The following is a 20,588-nucleotide window of genomic DNA, read 5'->3' as shown; positions in this document are numbered from 1 at the left end:
CAATAAAAAGGCACAGAGTAGCAGAATGGATTAAAAAAGAAAATCCAACTGTATGCTGCCTACAGAAAACTCATCTAAGTAACAAGGATAAAAACAAATTCAAAGTGAAAGGCTGGAAAACAATACTCCAAGCAAATAACATCCAAAAAAAAGCAGGTGTAGCAATACTCATATCGGATAATGCTGACTACAAGACAGGAAAAGTACTCAGAGACAAAAATGGCCATTTCATAATGGCTAAGGGGACACTGAATCAAGAAGACATAACAATTCTTAATATATATGCACCAAAGCAAGGAGCACCAAAATATATAAGACAGCTACTTATTGATCTTAAAACAAAAACTGACAAAAACACAATCATACTTGGAGACCTCAATACACTGCTGACGGCTCTAGATCGGTCATCCAAACAGAGAATCAACAAAGACATAGTGGCCTTAAACAAAACACTAGAGCACCTGGATATGATAGACATCTACAGGACATTTCATCCCAAAGTGACTGAGTATACATTTTTCTCCAGTGTACATGAATCATTCTCAAGAATTGACCATATGTTGGGCCACAAAAACAACATCAGCAAATTCAGAAAAATTGAAGTTGTACCAAGCATATTTTCTGATCATAAAGCCTTGAAACTAGAATTCAACTGCAAAAAAGAGGAAAAAAATCCCACAAAAATGTGGAAACTAAACAACATACTTTTAAAAAATGAATGGGTCAAAGAAGAAATAAGTGCAGAGATCAAAAGATATATACAGACTAATGAAAATGACAATACGACATATCAGAATTTATGGGATGCAGCAAAAGCAGTAATAAGAGGGAAGTTCATATCACTTCAGGCGTATATGAACAAACAAGAGAGAGCCCAAGTGAACCACTTAACTTCCCACTTTATGGAACTAGAAAAAGAAGAACAAAGACAACCCAAAACCAGCCGAAGAAAGGAGATAATAAAAATCAGAGCAGAAATAAATGAATTAGAGAACAGAAAAACTATAGAAAAAATTAATAGAACAAGGAGCTGGTTCTTTGAAAAGATCAACAAAATTGACAAACCCTTGGCAAGACTTACCAAGGAAAAAAGAGAAAGAACTCATATAAACAAAATCCAAAATGAAAGAGGAGAAATCACCACGGACACCGTAGATATACAAAGAATTATTGTAGAATACTATGAAAAACTTTATGCCACTAAATTCAACAACCTAGAAGAAATGGATAAATTCCTAGAACAATACAACCTTCCTAGACTGAGTCAAGAAGAAGCAGAAAGCCTAAACAGACCTATCAGTAGAGAAGAAATAGAAAAAACCATTAAAAACCTCCCCAAAAATAAAAGTCCAGGCCCTGACGGCTATACCAGCGAATTTTATCAAACATTCAAAGAAGACTTGGTTCCTATTCTACTCAAAGTCTTCCAAAAAATTGAAGAAGAAGCAATACTTCCAAACACATTTTACGAAGCCAACATAACCCTCATACCAAAACCAGGCAAGGATGGCACAAAAAAAAGAAAACTACAGACCAATATCTCTAATGAATACAGATGCTAAAATACTAAACAAAATACTAGCAAATCGAATACAACAACATATTAAAAAAATAATACATCATGATCAAGTGGGATTCATCCCAGAATCTCAAGGATGGTTCAACATACGTAAAACGGTTAATGTAATACACCATATCAACAAAACAAAGAACAAAAACCACATGATCTTATCAATAGACGCAGAAAAGGCTTTCGATAAAATACAACACAATTTTATGTTTAAGACCCTCAACAAAATGGGTATAGAAGGAAAATATCTCAACATGATAAAGGCCATATATGATAAACCATCAGCTAACATCATATTAAATGGCACTAAACTGAAGGCTTTCCCCCTTAAATCAGGAACAAGACAGGGTTGTCCACTCTCTCCACTCTTATTTAATGTGGTACTAGAGGTTCTAGCCAGAGCAATCAGACAAGACAAAGAAATAAAAGGCATCCATATCAGAAAACAAGAAGTAAAGGTATCACTTTTTGCAGATGATATGATCCTATACATCGAAAACCCCAAAGAATCCACAAAAAGACTACTAGAAACAATAAGCCAATATAGTAAGGTCGCAGGATATAAAATTAACATACAGAAGTCAATAGCCTTTCTATATGCCAACAATGAAACAACTGAGAAGGAACTCAAAAGAATAATCCCCTTCACGATTGCAACAAAAAAAATAAAATACTTAGGAATAAACATAACAAAGAATGTAAAGGACTTATATAATGGAAACTATAAACCATTGTTAAGGGAAATCGAAAAAGATATAATGAGATGGAAGAATATACCTTGTTCTTGGCTAGGAAGAATAAATATAACCAAGATGGCTATATTACCCAAAGCAATATACAAATTTAATGAAATTCCCATCAAACTTCCAATGACGTTTTTTAAAGAAATAGAGCAAAAAATCATCAGATTTATATGGAACTATAAAAAACCCCGAATAGCCAAAGCAATCCTAAAGAAAAAGAATGAAGCTGGGGGCATTACAATACCTGACTTCAAACTATATTATAGGGTCACGACAATCAAAACAGCATGGTATTGGCAGAAAAATAGACACTCAGACCAATGGAACAGAATAGAAAGTCCAGAAATAAAACCACATATATATAGTCAAATAATTTTTGATAAAGGGGCCAACAACACACAATGGAGAAAAGAAAGCCTCTTCAATAAATGGTGCTGGGAAAACTGGAAAGCCACATGCAAAAGAATGAAACTGGACTACAGTCTCTCCCCCTGTACAAAAATTAACTCAAAATGGACCAAAGATCTAAACATAAGACCTGAAACAATTAAGTACATAGAAGAAGACATAGGTACTAAACTCATGGACCTGGGTTTTAAAGAGCATTTTATGAATTTGACTCCAATGGCAAGAGAAGTGAAGGCAAAAATTAATGAATGGGACTACATCAGACTAAGAAGTTTTTGCTCAGCAAGAGAAACTGATAACAAAATAAACAGAAAGCCAACTAAATGGGAAATGATATTTTCAAACAACATCTCAGATAAGGGCCTAATATCCAAAATATACAAAGAACTCATAAAACTCAACAACAAACAAATAAACAATCCAATAAAAAAATGGGAAGAGGATATGAATAGACACTTCTCCCAGGAAGAAATACAAACGGCCAACAGATATATGAAAAGATGCTCATCTTCTTTAGCTATTAGAGAAATGCAAATAAAAACAGCAATGAGATACCACCTCACACCTGTTCGATTAGCTGTTATTAGCAAGACAGGTAATAGCAAATATTGGAGAGGCTGTGGAGAAAAAAGAACCCTCATCCACTGTTGGTGGGAATGTAAAGTAGTACAACCATTATGTAAGAAAGTATGGTGGTTCCTCAAAAAACTGAAAATAGAACTACCTTATGACCCAGCAATCCCTCTACTGGGTATATATCCCAAAAACTCAGAAACATTGATATGTAAAGACACATGCAGCCCCATGTTCATTGCAGCATTGTTCACAGTGGCCAGGACATGGAAACAACCAAAAAGCCCATCAATAGATGACTGGATAAAGAAGATGTGGCACATATACACTATGGAATACTACTCAGCCATAAGAAATGATGACATCGGAACATTTACAGCAAAATGGTGGGATCTTAATAACATGATACGAAGCGAACTAAGTAAATCAGAAAAAACCAGGAACTGTATTATTCCATACGTAGGTGGGACATAATAGTGAAACTAAGAGACATTGATAAGAGTGTGGTGGTTACAGGGGGGAGGGGGGAATGGGAGAGGGAAAGGTGGTGGGGAGGGGCACAAAGAAAACAAGATAGAAGGTGACAGAGGACAATCTGACTTTGGGTGGTGGGTATGCAACATAATTGAACGACAAGATAACCTGGACTTGTTATCTTTGAATAGATGTATCCTGATTTATTGATGTCACCCCATTAAAAAAATAAAATTATTAAAAAAAATTATTATCATCACAACTTTGTCCTTTTAGCACCACCACAATTTCCTTAAAATGTCCTTCTCTGGCAACAACAAGTTTTTCTAAAACTAAACTATTTTTGTCCTAGGACCTATAAAAAGCTATCCTACAAAGTCTTGGTTCCTTTCATAGAAGAATGATATTTGTATCAGTTACAATCTCTGTCCCAATCTTTCCCCTCCAAAATACTAGCATTCTGCCTCTCTGTGCCTGAGGGCTTTTTTTGGTACCTGGGTTTCACTTTATAATTGGCAGGATGGAGTGACTAGAAATTGACACCACCTGGGAGCAGTGTTCAACCAGTAACTCAGGAAGTTGGACATAAGTACTACAAGCCCTCAATCACAGATGGGATCATTTTGAGGCTTGAACTTTATACTGATTCCCAGAGTTCCACCTTACCAGCAGTAACAACTATAATAATACATACCTTCTAGAGCTTTCTCCCCTTCCCTGCCACCTTTTTAAATTTCTTTCTTTGCACTGGAATCTTTGCTTCAGTGTCTGCTTCTGAGCAGACATACATTACATGTTATATATCAAAATCAGGCACCTGTGTACTGATGGTAGGTGTAAGATATTTTTCATTCTTACATTCTGACCTTTTGTGTTAAATAGAAAAGGGGCGCTGTTTATTCATCTGGCTACTTCCTGCTGATTAGGGGCATCGTGGGGAGGAGGAGATCAGAAGGTGGTGGCTTTGAGAGGTGTCAGGAGGAACATCTGTGTGGCTGAGTTGAGAAACTTCACGGATGCAGTCCTGTAAGGATTTTTAAAAAAGAGGAGTAATAGGGGGATTTGCAGGGTCCAGGCTTTTGGTGAACTGGAGATGGATGGAGTCCAGTGGTTCCGACTGCCAGTGGTCCTGTATGGAGGCAAGCTTGAGGCAAAACTGCATGCCAGGAGTGGCATAAAAAGAGGAAAATAAGGGGTCCCATCCATTCCCATAACCAAGACCCATAAGGGAACTAGAGGTCCAGAGTGTGATGGCAAAACAGAGAAGGTAGCCGCCATGTCCACAAGAAATGAGATGGACTTACCCACTAGTTGCAGCATACCCTGGGTTCTCCGTGTCCAGGCTGTGTCCTAGGAGTTCGAGGGATGCACCCACCTGGCTGGACTGGCCTTCCATTCGGGCGGCTTGTCCTCCACATAGAGGCGCCGAGGAAAAGCCTGCTGCCCAAAGGGGCAGTTGCTCTGCCATTGACCGGCTGTTCGCAGTCAGGGCAGGGCTCAGTGGGCAGCTGCGGGTAGGGGCCCTGTCTGAACCAGTGACCCTGCTTGCCACACTTAAAGCAAGCTGCTGGTGGGATTTCTCTGTGGCTTGGAATTGGGTCGGGCATTTCCTGTACCTTGCCTCTGTTGCTGTGCTGGCCTCAGGGCTGCCACAAGAGCCGGGGTTTGGAGCGTTACCTTCTGCTGCATGCAGGCCTGGTGAACAGCCTTGGCCTGTTTCTACTAGTTGGGACCATTAAAAACTTTAAATGCTGTGTTCACAGGTCCGGAATAGGGGTTTGGGGGTTGAGAATAAGAAGAGGAGGGCTTGTGGGGAGACTGGCACCCAGATTCTGCTGGAGCCAGAAGCAGGACAGGGCCAGAACTTCCTGTAAAAAAATTGGGGTTGGGCCTTGGGGTCCTGCAAACTGGTATAAGAGCCAATAGTAGTGGAGAAAGGCCTGATGGAGGAGGAACTTTAGAACACAGTGGAGAAGGAAGGGGCCTCTGGCCAGCAGGGGAGGAGAAAGAGAATGGTAGTGGTGAATAAGAAACAGGATTTTACAAAGGGGGAGAGGGGCTCTCAGAGGGAAGAGACCCAAGCACAAAAGAGGTCCACAGAGGAACCAGCGAAAAGTCCCGAGAGAGAGGGGCGACCCTGGGGGTCAGGCAGAAAGGAAACAGAGTTGGGAGTCTGCAGAGAAGGAAAGATCAGGAGTGTAGGTTTTATGTGAGGTTTCTCTGGCCAGAAAAAGGCCTGCATGGTGGAACAGGTGGCACAAAGATTAAGGACGGGCGCTTGAATAACTAGAAGCCGTGAATGTAAGAGATCTCCAATCAGTTCCCAGCTTTTTTTGGCGATAAATTGGTGAGGGTGTTAAAACCAAAAATCCCTTCAGGAGGCTAATTCAGTGGGTTCTGTGGCCTGGTCACAGTGGCAAAGAAGAACAGTTTCTCCTTCTTTAGGGAGGGAGATTCCTGTGCCCCCATGGCCGCCCTCAGTCCTCAGAGTGGTCAGATTTGAGCATCAGCATCCCAAAACTCAAGCTCTGGCCACAGGTAAATAAGGTAAAGTGGATGTGCTCGGGACATCTCCATAAACACAAGCACTCAGAATGGAAGGACTTCCCTGACGTAGCTATGGTTTCAGACAGGGAGTCTCGGTGGAAAAAACTGAGGGGAAGGCTGTAGGCAGGGGACCTTACCACACCGTGTGCTGAAGTAGGTGGAAGGTCGGAGATCCTGGTTCTTCCTCGGAGGGGAAGGGAAGAGGAACGGTTCTTGAGGACTTCAAATTCCTCCCAGGTTTTGGCATTTTTCCCACCAAAATGTTTTTTTTCTTGCTGAGAAGGAAGGAAGGGAGCTGGAGCCACAAAGTGTGGAATAGCAAAGGCTTTATTGAGTACAAAGTATGCATCCCACCCTACGAGGTTCCCTGGCCCCAAGGAAAGATGGAGGCCAGGAAAGTCGCAAGGAGTGACCTGTGTGAGGGATATTTAAAGGGTCCCTAGGGTGGTCAAGCTAATATGATGTGGTGAAATTTCACTGGCTGGCGGATGGTCGCTGTTTTCCAAAGGGTTCCTGGGAAGTTTCTTTTGGTGCGCTTGGTTGTGGGCAGTCCTAGCCAAAGTTCATGAGTCTGGGTTCCCCACGTGACCATCCCCCATTATCCACCAACCTTACAGTAGGCAAAAGATTCCTGCTGCTAGGGCTGTGGTGACAGAGCTGGAAAATACATATCCTTTTTCATTAAGCCTGATTTTATCTTCTAGTTGGAAGATTCTTTTTCTTTTTCTTTTTTTTTATTAATTTTATTTTTAATGGGGCAACATCAATAAATCAGGATACATATATTCAAAGATAACAACTCCAGGTTATCTTGTCGTTCACTTATGTTGCATACCCATCACCCAAAGTCAGATTGTCCTCTGTCACCTTCTATCTAGGTTTCTTTGTGCCCCTCCCCCTCCCCTTTTACCTCTCCCTCTCCCCCCTCCCCCCATAACCACCACACTCTTATCAATGTCTCTTAGTTTCAAAGATCTAAACATAAGACCTGAAACAATTAAGTACATAGAAGAAGACATAGGTACTAAACTCATGGACCTGGGTTTTAAAGAGCATTTTATGAATTTGACTCCAATGGCAAGAGAAGTGAAGGCAAAAATTAATGAATGGGACTACATCAGACTAAGAAGTTTTTGCTCAGCAAGAGAAACTGATAACAAAATAAACAGACAGCCAACTAAATGGGAAATGATATTTTCAAACAACAGCTCAGATAAGGGCCTAATATCCAAAATATACAAAGAACTCATAAAACTCAACAACAAACAAACAAACAATCCAATAAAAAAATGGGAAGAAGACATGAACAGACACTTCTCCCAGGAAGAAATACAAACGGCCAACAGATATATGAAAAGATGCTCATCTTCGTTAGTTATTACAGAAATGCAAATCAAAACTGCAATGAGATACCACCTCACACCTGTTAGATTGGCTATTATTAACAAGACAGGTAATAGCAAATGTTGGAGAGGCTGTGGAGAAAAAGGAACCCTCATCCACTGTTGGTGGGAATGTAAAGTAGTACAACCATTATGTAAGAAAGTATGGTGGTTCCTCAAAAAACTGAAAATAGAATTACCTTATGACCCAGCAATCCCTCTACTGGGTATATACCCCCAAAACTCAGAAACATTGATATGTAAAGACACATGCAGCCCCATGTTCATTGCAGCATTGTTCACAGTGGCCAGGACATGGAAACAACCAAAAAGCCCATCAACAGATGACTGGATAAAGAAGATGTGGCACATATACACTATGGAATACTACTCAGCCATAAGAAATGATGACATCGGAACATTTACAGCAAAATGGTGGGATCTTGATAACATGATACGAAGTGAAATAAGTAAATCAGAAAAAACCAGGAACTGCATTATTCCATATGTAGGTGGGACATAAAAGTGAAATCTTTTTCTTATAGTATGTGGTTTTACTGAAAAGACTTTCTTCTAATTTAATGAAGGTTTGTATTAAATGTCTGGTGATGCATTGTGATGATAATGACTGAAATAATATCTATGACCTAAGAGCTGAAATTTTTCCAAGAATTCATTTAAATTCAGCTAGCATTTATTAGAGACTTATGTGTCAAACACTGGGCTAAGAGCTTGGAACACAAAAGTAACAGAGCTAGCATTAGTAAATAAATTAGATATTTGCCAGTCAGAAAGTTGAAGAATTAAAAAGGCTATGTTTGTACATTATAATCCTATAAAGTTCACATTTTCACATAAGAGTGGTTCATTTGTATTTATAAAAGAGAGAGATGACTATTTAAGAAAAAGACAATGGTGTTATTTTGTCCATACTTAGGGATTATTTTCTTACCCTGCCTCAAATTGTTATATCTCAACTGCGAGGAAACAAACGTTTGCCACAAAATTAAGTAGCCAAATTAAGGAGTCTTTAATTTAATGTTGGCAACCAAGAGTGGATTCACATCCTAAAGAACTCATGGCCCTGAAAGAACTTGGGGGTTTGCTTTTAAAGGCAAAAAGAAGCGAGGAAAGGGAGTGAGCAACTGGCCAAAGCAGGTTTACAGAAGCAAAATAGGCTTTCATTATCTGGTTATCGTTGGAACAATCTAGGTAGAGAGTGCTCAGCAAAGCATTTTACAAAAAGCAAAAGAGTGTGTTCGGTTATCTTGGCCTTTTACAGAGGTTGTTAAGGCAGCATCCTGAGGGCTTTTCAGAGTCTAGACATTAGTGAACATTTATGGCCTTTACAGAACTCTTTTCATTGACTCATCTGCAAATCTTGCAAAACTCATTCTATGGTCAGGAATATGGTGTTTCTACATTTCAAAATCTTTTAAAAATCCTCATGAACTTTAGAAAAAAATATTTTGTTACAAGATGCTAAGTTGACTTAATGATCAATAACAATATATATGACTTTTATTAGTATTTCAAAAACATTAACTCTGGTCATAATGTCTTCTTTTACTTGAAGTTTATTTTAAAGACTACTAAGAAGCAAATTTTAGGTGTAGACTAGACTGAATGGCATAGTATGCAGAACAATTATAAATTCAACACTGGGGTATTTTCAAAATGTGCTAATTATTTAATTACAAGGAGAAAAGGACACATTTATTCTAGCCTATCTCCAGTTAATATAAAAATATATTACCAATAATTCATTAAGGAACATATTCATAATGAAACGTTTACATAAGAGAGGGTCCTAGTTTCCCTATTCTGATCCTCTTTCCAAATTTACAATTAATTCTAACTATTGTATTCTTCTGTGGAGTTTATTTTCAGAGAAACAACACTTACTGGTAAAACACTGATTCTAGCCTATTTTCTGTTCCCAAGAGATACTCCTCTTAGCTGATTCCCCTTATTTCAGTACAGTAGGTTTTTAAATGACCCTTCAGCATGGTTTTGTTATAACATTGATGAGATGCCATAGAAACTTCACTTTTATTTATTATCAGCTAGCTTATGGTCAGATTGATTTTGTTGTACATCATTTTGCTTAAAGTCATAGAATCTGTTGACCACTGTAAGTATGAGGGCTTACCATACTTTGGGAAATAATATGGGTTAGTAACAATTGTTTATTCCCCTTCCCCCAAATGATGCTTAATCATGTCAGTTTAAATAAATTAACAAATTAACGTTTGACTAATGCATTTGACAGTAGTAACAAATTTGCATGCCAATACATGGACTGATTTCACCAGTATATAAAGTGTATCTTTGTGTTCTTATGTTCTTAGTCAACATTTAAAAACGGTAAGATCTTGTTTTTCTTATTCTCATTTTTCACAGTGACTTTCACAGGCCTATACCTGGTATCATGGTAAATAAATATAAATTTAATATTAGACATTATATATTCCATACAGAAATGTAGAATAAGAAGAGGAGTAGGAGAGACATATTATTTATCAAGATATGAGTGCCCATGCCTATTTCTTTTTTTTTTATAAATAAATTTTTATTTTAATGGGGTGACATCAATAAATCAGGGTACATATATTCAAAGAAAACATGTCCAGGTTATCTTGTCACTTCAATTCTGTTGCATAACCATCACCCAAAGTCAGATTGTCCTCCGTCACCTTCTCTCTAGTTTTCTTTGTGCCCCTCCCCCACCCCCTCCCCCTCTCCCTCCTTCCCTCCCCCCACCCCCCCCGTAACCACCACACTCTTGTCAATGTCTCTTAGTCTCATTTTTATGTCCCATCAATGTATGAAATTCTGCAGTGCTTGTTTTTTTCTGATTTACTTATTTCACTCCGTATAATGGTATCAAGATCCCAACATTTTGTTGTAAGTAATCTGATGTCATCATTTCTTATGGCTGAATAGTATACTATGATGTATATGTGCCACATCTTCTTAATCCAGTCTTCTATTTTTTTTTTACAGGGATTAAAGCCTTTAAGCAAACTCTTCGCCAATACAGCAAGAATCCATAAAAGAGTAGTGTCCTTAGCAGGTTCACCAAGTCCAAGTTTGCCCCAACACCATGCCAAATCCCTGAAAAATGCAACCCAACCCCAGTTCAGTCTGTTATGAACTGTCACAAGGAGCAGGACTCCAGGAAAAGTCCACATCCAGGAAAAGTCCGCATGGCACTTGGAATTGTTGTCACAATTCTATACTTTGCAGCTCACGTCCAAGTCCTAGTAACCGCTGCTTCTAGCTGGTAATGATTCAGGTAGACTGGAAAAGCCATCTGCAGCATGTGTGGAGATGGAGCTTCTGTTCTCCTCTGCCTGGAGAGATGAGACCAGGTTGCTTTTCCCTGGAGCTCTGCGACTGTGGCTTGGTAAAGAGTACCTTGGGATACACTAAGCTGGGTGGCAAAGGTAGATTCATAATAAAAGTTGGCAAAAGGGGGAAAGAGAGCTCTAAATTGGAGTAGGTCCCAGCCTGAAATATGAGTGAGGCATTGAGGTAGGAGGAATAAAGGAAACACTATATATTAAACCAGGGGTCCCCAAACTACGGCCCGCAGGCCACATGCGGCCCCCTGAGGCCATTTATCCGGCCCCTGCCGCACTTCTCTGGAAGGGGCACCTCTTTCATTGGTGGTCAGTGAGAGGAGCATAGTTCCCATATAAATACTCGTCAGTTTGTTGATTTAAATTTACTTGTTCTTTATTTTAAATATTGTATTTGTTCCCGTTTTTTTTTTTTTTTTTACTTTAAAATAAGATATGTGCACTGTGCATAGGGATTTGTTCATAGTTTTTTTTTATAGTCTGGCCCTCCAATGGTCTGAGGGACAGTGAACTGGCCCCCTGTGTAAAAAGTTTGGGGACCCCTGTATTAAACAAAGCAGGAGAAAATAGGACTATCAACACCCACAACAGAGATCTTCGAGGGGAGAATAAAAAACCTGACTATTCAGGCAAGACATAGTTAAGTGGCCCTTGTGCAAATGAGATCAGTTTACCTGTTTCTTGGAAGAAATACCCTAGGCTGCTCCACAGTGTCGTAGATGGGGCCGATGGCCCTGGGCACCTTCAGCCTTCAGTGGCAAACCCCAGCATTCTGAGCAAGGTTGGGTCATAGGTGGCTAGAGCAGGGCTGGAAGAGACTGAACCCTCCCTTAGAGGAGCGAGGGGGAAGCCTACCTTCCAGTGTCCCTGTTTCCTCACAGCAAAGGCGTGTAAGCCTGGCATGCTTTAGCTCAATGACCTTCCCTTTTACTATTGAAACAGGACCCAGATGGAATCCTATGAGACCCCTTTGGGGCATTGGAGACTTTAAGGGCATATCCTAAAAGCTGGTAGTTCCCCTGATCTCTATTGGGCTTTTTCTGCCTCTTGGTATCTTAAAGGCCATGCTCAGAAGATCTCGCTGAGGGGTTTGAGGATCCCCATCCACCTATATTAATCTTTTCCATATATCTGGAGCTATTTGGGAAAAGACAAAACAATGTTATTAGCTGGATCAAATAAAGAAGGTAGTAGTTTGCAGGAGAAAAAGATTTGGTGTCTCCTGTTCATCAGCATTCAAAAGAAATTTAATTTTTTTTTTTAAGTAAATAGCATGATATGGTAGACCCATAGGAGTTCCAGGATATGACTCCCCTCTTTTAAATTTTTTTAAATTGACCTTAAAATATTTGCTGGGTACACTTTAATAATACCTTGATTTTAAAGATTGTAAGAATGACAAAATCAGTAAATGCTTTATATTTACTTTTTTCTCCTTTGAATTACTTATTTTTCTCTTGAATAGAATTTATTTTTTTAAAGAAGTTTTAGGTTATGGCAAAACTGAATAGAAAGTACAAACATTTCTCATATACTCCCTACCCCTACACATACATAGCTCACCCCACTATCAATATCCACCACCAGAGTGGTACATTCGTTACATGTAAGAACCTACGTTGATATATCAGCATTACAGAGTCCATATTTACATTCAGGTTCACTCTTGCTGTTGCATGTTCTAGAGGTTTGGACAAATTTACAACATCTTTTCCAGAATGTCATACAGTTAAAATTACATAGTATGTAGCCTTTTCAGACTGCATTTAAGGTTCTTCAGTGTCTTTTTATGGCTTTATGGCTCATTTCTTTTTAGTGGTGAATATTATTGCATTGTCTGTATGTACCTCAGTGTGTCCGTTTACCTATGAAGGGCATCTTGGTTGCTTTCAAGTTTGGGTAATTATGAAAAAAGCCACTGCAAACACTTGAGTACAGGTTTTTGAGTGAATATAAGTTTTCAACTCTTTTAGGTAAATAGGAAGGAGAATGATTGCTTGATCATATGATAACAACGTTAGTTTTGTAAAAACGTCTGAACTGCCTTCCTAAGTGGCTGTATCATTTTGCATTTCCACCATCAAAACTTCACATCCCTGTCAGCATTTGGTATCATCAGTGTTCCAGATTTTGGCCATTCAATAGGTGTGTAGTGGTATCCCAATGTTGTTTTAATTTGCATTTCCCTGATGGAAAATTATGTGGAGCATCTTTTCATTTTTCTTATATGCCATCTGTAATCTGTATATCTTCTTTGGCCCATTTTTTTTTAAACCAGGTTGTTTGTTTTCTTATTGTTGAGTTTTAAGAGTTACTTGTACATTTTAGATCAGTGATTTTTTTTTTTTTGGTCCTCCAGGTTTACTGAGCTATAATTGACATATAACTTTGTATAAGTTTAAAGTGTACAATATAATGATTTATATATGTATATATTGTAAAGTTATCACATTAAGTTTAGTAAACATCCATCTCTTTACATAGTTCCAGTTGCTTTTCCCTTATGATGAAAATTTTTAAGATCTACTCTCTCAGCAACTTTTTAAAATTAATTTTATTTATTGTGTTAACATGGATTCAAGTGTCCTACTGAATACAACACCCTCCCCACCTCCCCCACTTCCCTATCTATACCCCCATTGCCCCCTTCCCCCCAATTCCTGTCCCCCTTTTCTCTGGGACCTGCCATCCTGCTATCTGTATCTCTGTGTTATGTATATATAATTTCACTAATCCCTTCACCTTCTCTGATCCCATCCCCTTACCCCCTTCCCTCTGACAGCTGTCCTTCTGGTCCATGTGACCCCACCTATGCCTTTATTCCATTCCTCAGTTCATTCTGTTCCTTAGATTCCACATATAAGTGAGATCATATGATACTTGTCTTTCTCTGCCTGGCTTATTTCACTTAGCATAATAGTTTCCAGGTCCATCCATGCCACGGCAAAAGGTAAGATTTAATCCCTTTTCACGGATGCATAGTATTCCATTGTGTATATGTATCACTGCTTTTTAATCCACTCATTCACTGATGGACATTTGGGCTGTTTCCAAATCTTGGCTATTGTAAACAATGCTGCACTAAGCATGGGAGTGCATATCTTATTTTGAATCAGTGATTTGGTATTCTTAGGATATAGTCCTAAAAATGGGACAGCTGGGTCAAAAGGCAGTTCAATTTTTAACTTTTTGAGGAACCACCATACTGTTTTCCACAGTGGCTGCACAACTCTGCCTTCCCACCAGCAGTGCACAAAGGTTCCTTTTTCTCCACACCCTCGCCACCAATTATTCTTTGTTGTTTTGTTAATGAGCACCATTCTGACAGATGTGAGGTAATATAGTATCTCATTGTGGTTTTAATTTGTATTTCTCTGAATGATTAGTGACATTGAACATTTTTTCATATGCCTATTGGCCATCTGTATATTCTTTTTGGAGAAGTGTCTGTTCAGTTTTTTGCCTATTTTTTGATTGGATTGTTTACCTTCCTGGTGTTGAGTTTTAAAAGTTATTTATAAATTTTGGTTATTAACCCCTTATAGATGTATTGGAGAATATATTCTCCCATTGTGTGGGTTGTCTTTTTATATTGTTCATGATGTCTCTTGCTGTACAAAATCTTCTTAGTTTCATATAGTCCCATTTTTTTATTCTGTCTTTTATTTTACTTGCCCGTGGAGATAAATCAGCAAAAATATTGCTATGAGAGATATCAGAGAGTTTTCTGCCTATATTTTCTTCCAAGATGTTTATGGTTTCACGACTTACATTTAAGTCTTTTATGCATTTTGAATTTATTTTTGTGAGTGGTGTAAGTTGGTGGTCTAATTTTATTTTTTTGCATTTACCTGTCAAATTTTCCAAACACCATTTATTAAAGAGACTGTCTTTATTCCACTGTATGCTCTTGCCTCCTTTGTCAAATATCAATTGACCATAAAGGCATAGGTTTATTTCTGGGTTCTCTGTTCTGTTCCACTGATTTGTATGCCTGTCCTTATGCCAATCCAAGCTGTTTTGAGTAAAATGGTCTGGTAGTATAACTTGATATTAGGAAGTGTGATACCTTCCACTTTATTCTTCATTTTCAAGATTGCTGAGGCTATTTGTGTTCTTTTTTGGTTCCATATGAATTTTTGGAATATTTGTTCTATGTCTTTGAAGTATGCCATTGGTATTTTAGTAGAAATTGCATTGAATTTATAGATTGCTTTGAGAAATATAGACATTTAAATGATGTTTATTCTTCCTATCCATGAACACAGTATATGCTTCCACTTGTTTGTATCTTCCTTGATTTCTTCAATCAATGTTTTATAATTTTCTAAGTACAAGTCTTTAATCTCCTTGGTTAAATTTACTCCTAGGTATTTTATTTTATTTTTTTGTTGCAATAGTGAAGGGGATTGTTTCCATAATTTCTCTTTCAGAGAGTTTATTTTTGACATATAAAAATGCCACTGATATCTGACTATTAACTTTATATTTGACACCTTGCTGAATTCTTTTATCAGGTCTAGTAGTTTTTTGACTGAGACTTTAGGGTTTTCCAGAAATGTACAGTATCTTGTCATCAGCAAATAAAGATAGTTTTATTTCTTCTTTTTCAATTTGGATGCCTTTTATTTCTTCTTCTTGCCTGATTGCTGTGGCTAGAACTTCCAGGACTATGTTGAATAAGAGTGGTGAAAGGGGTCACCCCTGCCCTGTTTCTGATCTTAAGACAGCGGTTCTCAACCTGTGGGTTGTGACCCTAGCGGGGGTCAAACAACCAAAACACAGGGGTCGCCTAAAGCCATCGGAAATACATATTTTATTTAAAAATGTAAAATTGTATAATAAATATGTATTTTCCAATGGTTTTAGGCGACCCCTGTGTTTTGGTCGTTTGACCCCTGCCGGGGTCGTGACCCACAGGTTGAGAACCGCTGTCTTAAGAGGATGACTTTTAATTTTTGCCCATGGAGTATGATGTTGGTTTTTGGTTTGCCATAGATGGCCTTTATCATATTGAGGTATGTTCCCTGTATTCCAACTTTGCTGAGAGTTTTGATTATAAATGGGTGCTGGATTTTATCTAAATGCTTTTTCTGCATCTGTTGATATTATCATGTGATTTTTATCCTTTCTTTAGTTTATGTGATGAATCACATTGATTGATTTGCAAATATTGTACCATCCTTGCTTCCCCAGAATAAATCTCACTCAATCATAATGTATAATTTTCTTTATGTATTGCTGGATTCATTTTGCTAATATTTTGTTGAGAATTTTAGCATCTAAGTTTATCAGGGATATTGACCTATAGTTTTTTTCCTTGTGGTGTCTTTACCTGGTTTTGCAATGGAGATTATGCTTGCCTCATAAAAGGAGCTTGGAACTCTTCCCTCCTCTTGAATTTTTTTTTGAAATAGTTTGAGAAGAATAGGTATTAGTTCTTTTAATATTTAGCAAAATTCACCTGTGAAGCCATTTGGTCCAGAACTTTTGTTTGCTGGGAGTTTTTTCATAACTGTTTCCATTTCATTTGTTGTAATTGGTCTGTTTAAGTTTTCTGATTCTTCCAGATTGAGTTTTGGAAGATTATATGTTTCTAGGAATTTATACATTTCACCTAGGTTGTCCATTTTTTTTTTTGCATACATATATATCTTCATACTATTTTCTTGCAATCCTTTGTTTTTCTGTGGTTTCAGTTGTTACTTCTCCACTTTCATTTTAAATTTTATTTATTTATATCTTCTCTTTTTTTTTCTTGATGAGTCTGGTTAAAGGTTCATCAATCTTGTTTACCTTTTCAAAGAACCAGCTCTTGGTTTCATTGATACTCTGTATTTTTTTTGTTATTTTTTTTTTTTTTTTTTTTTGCCTCTATGTCATTTATTTCTGCTCTGATCTTTATTATTTTTTTTCATTCTACTTCCTCAGGGCTTTATTTGGTGTTCTTTTTCTAGTTCTTTTAGATGCAGGATTGATTTATTTATTTGAGCTTTTTCTTGCTTTTTAAGGTATGCCTTCAATGCTATGAATTTTCAGGACTGCTTTTGCTGTGTCCCATAAATTTTGAGTTGTTGTATGTTCATTTTCATTTATTTTAAGAAAATTTTTTATTTCTTCCTTGATTTTTTTGTTAACCCATTCATTATTTAATAACATGCTATTTAGCCTCCAAGTGTTTGAATGTTTTTCAATTTTTCTATTGTAGTTGATTTCTAGTTTCATGCCATCATGATCAGAGAAGGTGCTTGATATGATTTTAATTTTCTTATGTTTATTGAGACTCATTTTGTGTACTAACATGTGATCTATCCTAGAGGATGTACCATGAGCACTTGAAAGGAATGTATATTCTGCTACTTTGGGGTGAAAGGTTTTGAAGATTTCTATTAAATCCAGTAGATCTAGTGTGTCATTTATGGTCACTTTTTCTTTGTTAATTTTCTGTCTGGAGACCCTATCCATTGAAGTTAGTGTGGTATTAAAATCTCCTACTATTATAGTGTTGCTGTTGATTTCACCCTTTATGTCCATCAAAATCTGCTTTCTATATTTAGATGCTCCTATATTAGGTGCATAGATATTTACAATGTTTAAATCCTCCTATTTCATTGCTCCCTTTATCATTATGTAGTGACCTTCTTTATTCCTTACTATATAGCCTTTGTTTTAAAGTTTATTTTTCAGATATAAGTATTGTTACCTGAGCTTTTTTTTTTTTATTTCCATTTCTGTGAAATACTTTTTCCATCCCTTCCCTTTCAGTCCATGTGTATCTTTTGTTCTGAGGTGGGTCTCTTATAGACAGCAAACATATGGGTTCTCTTTTCTTATCTATGCAGCTACCTTATCTCTTTTGATTGGAGCATTTAATCCATTTTTAGTTAAGTTTATTATTGAAATGTAGTTGTTTATTGCCATTTTATTCTTTTTTTAAAAATTTATTTATTAAATTTAATGCAGTGACATTGATAAATCAGGGTACATATGTTGAAAGAAAACATCTCTATATTATTTTGACATTTGATTGTGCTGTGTACCCATCCCCCAAAGTTAAATTGTCTTCTGTCACATTCTATCTGGTTTTCTTGTGCTCCTCCCCTCCCCCAACCCCTCTCTCCTTCTTCACCCCATCCCCCCTCCCCCCACCCCCACCCCTATGGCCATCACATTCTTGTTCATGTCTCTGAGTCTCATTTTTATGTCCCTTCTATGTATGGATTCATATAGTTCTTAGTATTTTTCTGATTTACTTATTTCACTCTGTATAATGTTATCAAGGTCCATCCATGTTATTGTAAATGATCCGATGCCATCATTTCTTATGGCTGAGTAGTATTCCATAGTATATATGTACCAAAGCTTTTTAATCCACTCGTCCTCTGACGGACACTTGGGCTGTTTCCAGATCTTTTCTATTGTGAACAATGCTGCCACAAACATGGGGGTGCATTTCTCCTTTTGGAGCTGTTCTATGGTATCTTTGGGGTATATTCCTAAAAGTGGGATAGCTGGGTCAAAAGGCAGTTCGATTTTCAGTTTTTTGAGAAATCTCCATACTGTTTTCCACAGTGGCTGCACCAGTCTGCATTCCCACCAGCAGTGCAGGAGGGTTCCCTTTTCTCCACATCCTCGCCAGCACTTATTCTGTGTTGTTTTGTTGATAAGCGCCATTCTGACTGGTGTGAGGTGATATCTCATTGTGGTTTTAATTTGCATTTCTCTAATGATTAGTGATGTTGAGCATTTTTTCATATGCTTATTGGCCATCTGTATGTCCTCTTTGGAGAAGTGTCTATTCATCTCTTTTGCCCATTTTTGGATTGGATTGTTTGTCTTCCTGGTGTTGAGTTTTACAAGTTCTTTATAAATTTTGGTTATTAACCCCTTATCAGACGTATTGTCAAATATGTTCTCCCATTGTGTAGTTTGTCTTTTTATTCTGTTCTTGTTGTCTTTAGCTGTGAAAAAGCTTTTTAGTTTGATATAGTCCCATTTGTTTATCCTGTCTTTTATTTCACTTCCCTGTGGAGATAAATCAGCAAATATATTGCTCCGAGAGATGTCGGAGAGCTTACTGCCTATGTTTTCTTCTAAGATGCTTATGGTTTCACAGCCTACATTTAAGTCTTTTATCCATTTTGAGTTTATTTTTGTGAGTGGTGTAAGCTGGTGAAATAGTTTCATTTTTTTGCAGGTAGCTGTCCAATTTTCCCAACACCATTTGTTAAAGAGGCTGTCTTTACTCCATTGTATTTCCTTACCTCCTTTGTCAAATATCAGTTGTCCATAAACCTGTGGGTTTATTTCTGGGTTCTCTGTTCTGTTCCATTGATCTATATGCCTGTTCTTATGCCAGTACCAGGCTGTTTTGAGTACAATGGCCTTGTAGTATAATTTGATATCAGGAAGTGTGATACCTCCCACTTTACTCTTCTTTTTTAAGATTGCTGAGGCTATTCGTGTTCTCTTTTGGTTCCATATAAATTTTTGGAATATGTGTTCTATATCTTTGAAGTATGTCATTGGTATTTTAATTGGTATTGCATTGAATTTATAGATTGCTTTGGGTAAAATGGACATTTTAATGATGTTTATTCTTCCTACCCATGAGCACAGTATATGCTCCCACTTGTTTGTATCTTCCTTGATTTCTTTTATCAATGCTTTGTAATTTTCCAAGTACAAGTCTTTAGTCTCCTTGGTTAAGTTTACTCCTAGGTACTTTATTTTTTTGGTTGTAATTGTGAAGGGGATTGTTTCTTTAATTTCTCTTTCTGACTGTTCATTGTTGGTGTATAAAAATGCTTCTGATTTCTGAGTATTGATTTTATATCCTGCCACTTTGCTGAATTCATTTATCAGGTCCAGTAGCTTTTTGACTGAGACTTTAGGGTTTTCTATATACAATATCATATCATCTGCAAATAATGATAGTTTTACTTCTTCTTTTACAACTTGAATGCCTTTTATTTTTTCTTCTTGTCTGATTGCTGTGGATAGGACTTCCAGGACTATGTTAAATAAGAGTGGAGAAAGGGGCACCCCTGCCTTGTTCCTGATCTTAAGGGTATTGCTTTTAATAATTTTTGCCCATTGAGTATGATGTTGCCTGTGGGTTTCTCATAGATGGCTTTTATCATGTTGAGGTATGTTCCCTGTATTCCCACTTTGCTGAGAGTTTTGATCATGAATTGGTGCTGGATTTTATCAAATACTTTTTCTGCATCTATTAAAATTATCATATGGTTTTCTCCTTCTTTTTGTTTATGTGATGAATCACATTGATTGATTTATGAATATTGTACCAGCCTTCCTCCCCAGAATAAATCCCACTTGATCATGGTGTATGATTTTTTCCACATATTGTTGGATCCGGTTTGCTAATATTTTGTTGACGATTTTAGCATCTATATTCATCAGAGATATTGGCCTATAATTTTCTTTCTTTGTGTTGTCTTTGCCTGGTTTTGGAATCAGAATTATGCTCGCCTCATAAAAGGAGCTTGGAAGTCTTCTGTCCTCT

Source organism: Saccopteryx leptura, chromosome 8 (genome assembly GCF_036850995.1).
Source record: "Saccopteryx leptura isolate mSacLep1 chromosome 8, mSacLep1_pri_phased_curated, whole genome shotgun sequence".
Taxonomy (NCBI): domain Eukaryota; kingdom Metazoa; phylum Chordata; class Mammalia; order Chiroptera; family Emballonuridae; genus Saccopteryx; species Saccopteryx leptura.
Note: the sequence above shows the minus strand (reverse complement) of the source record.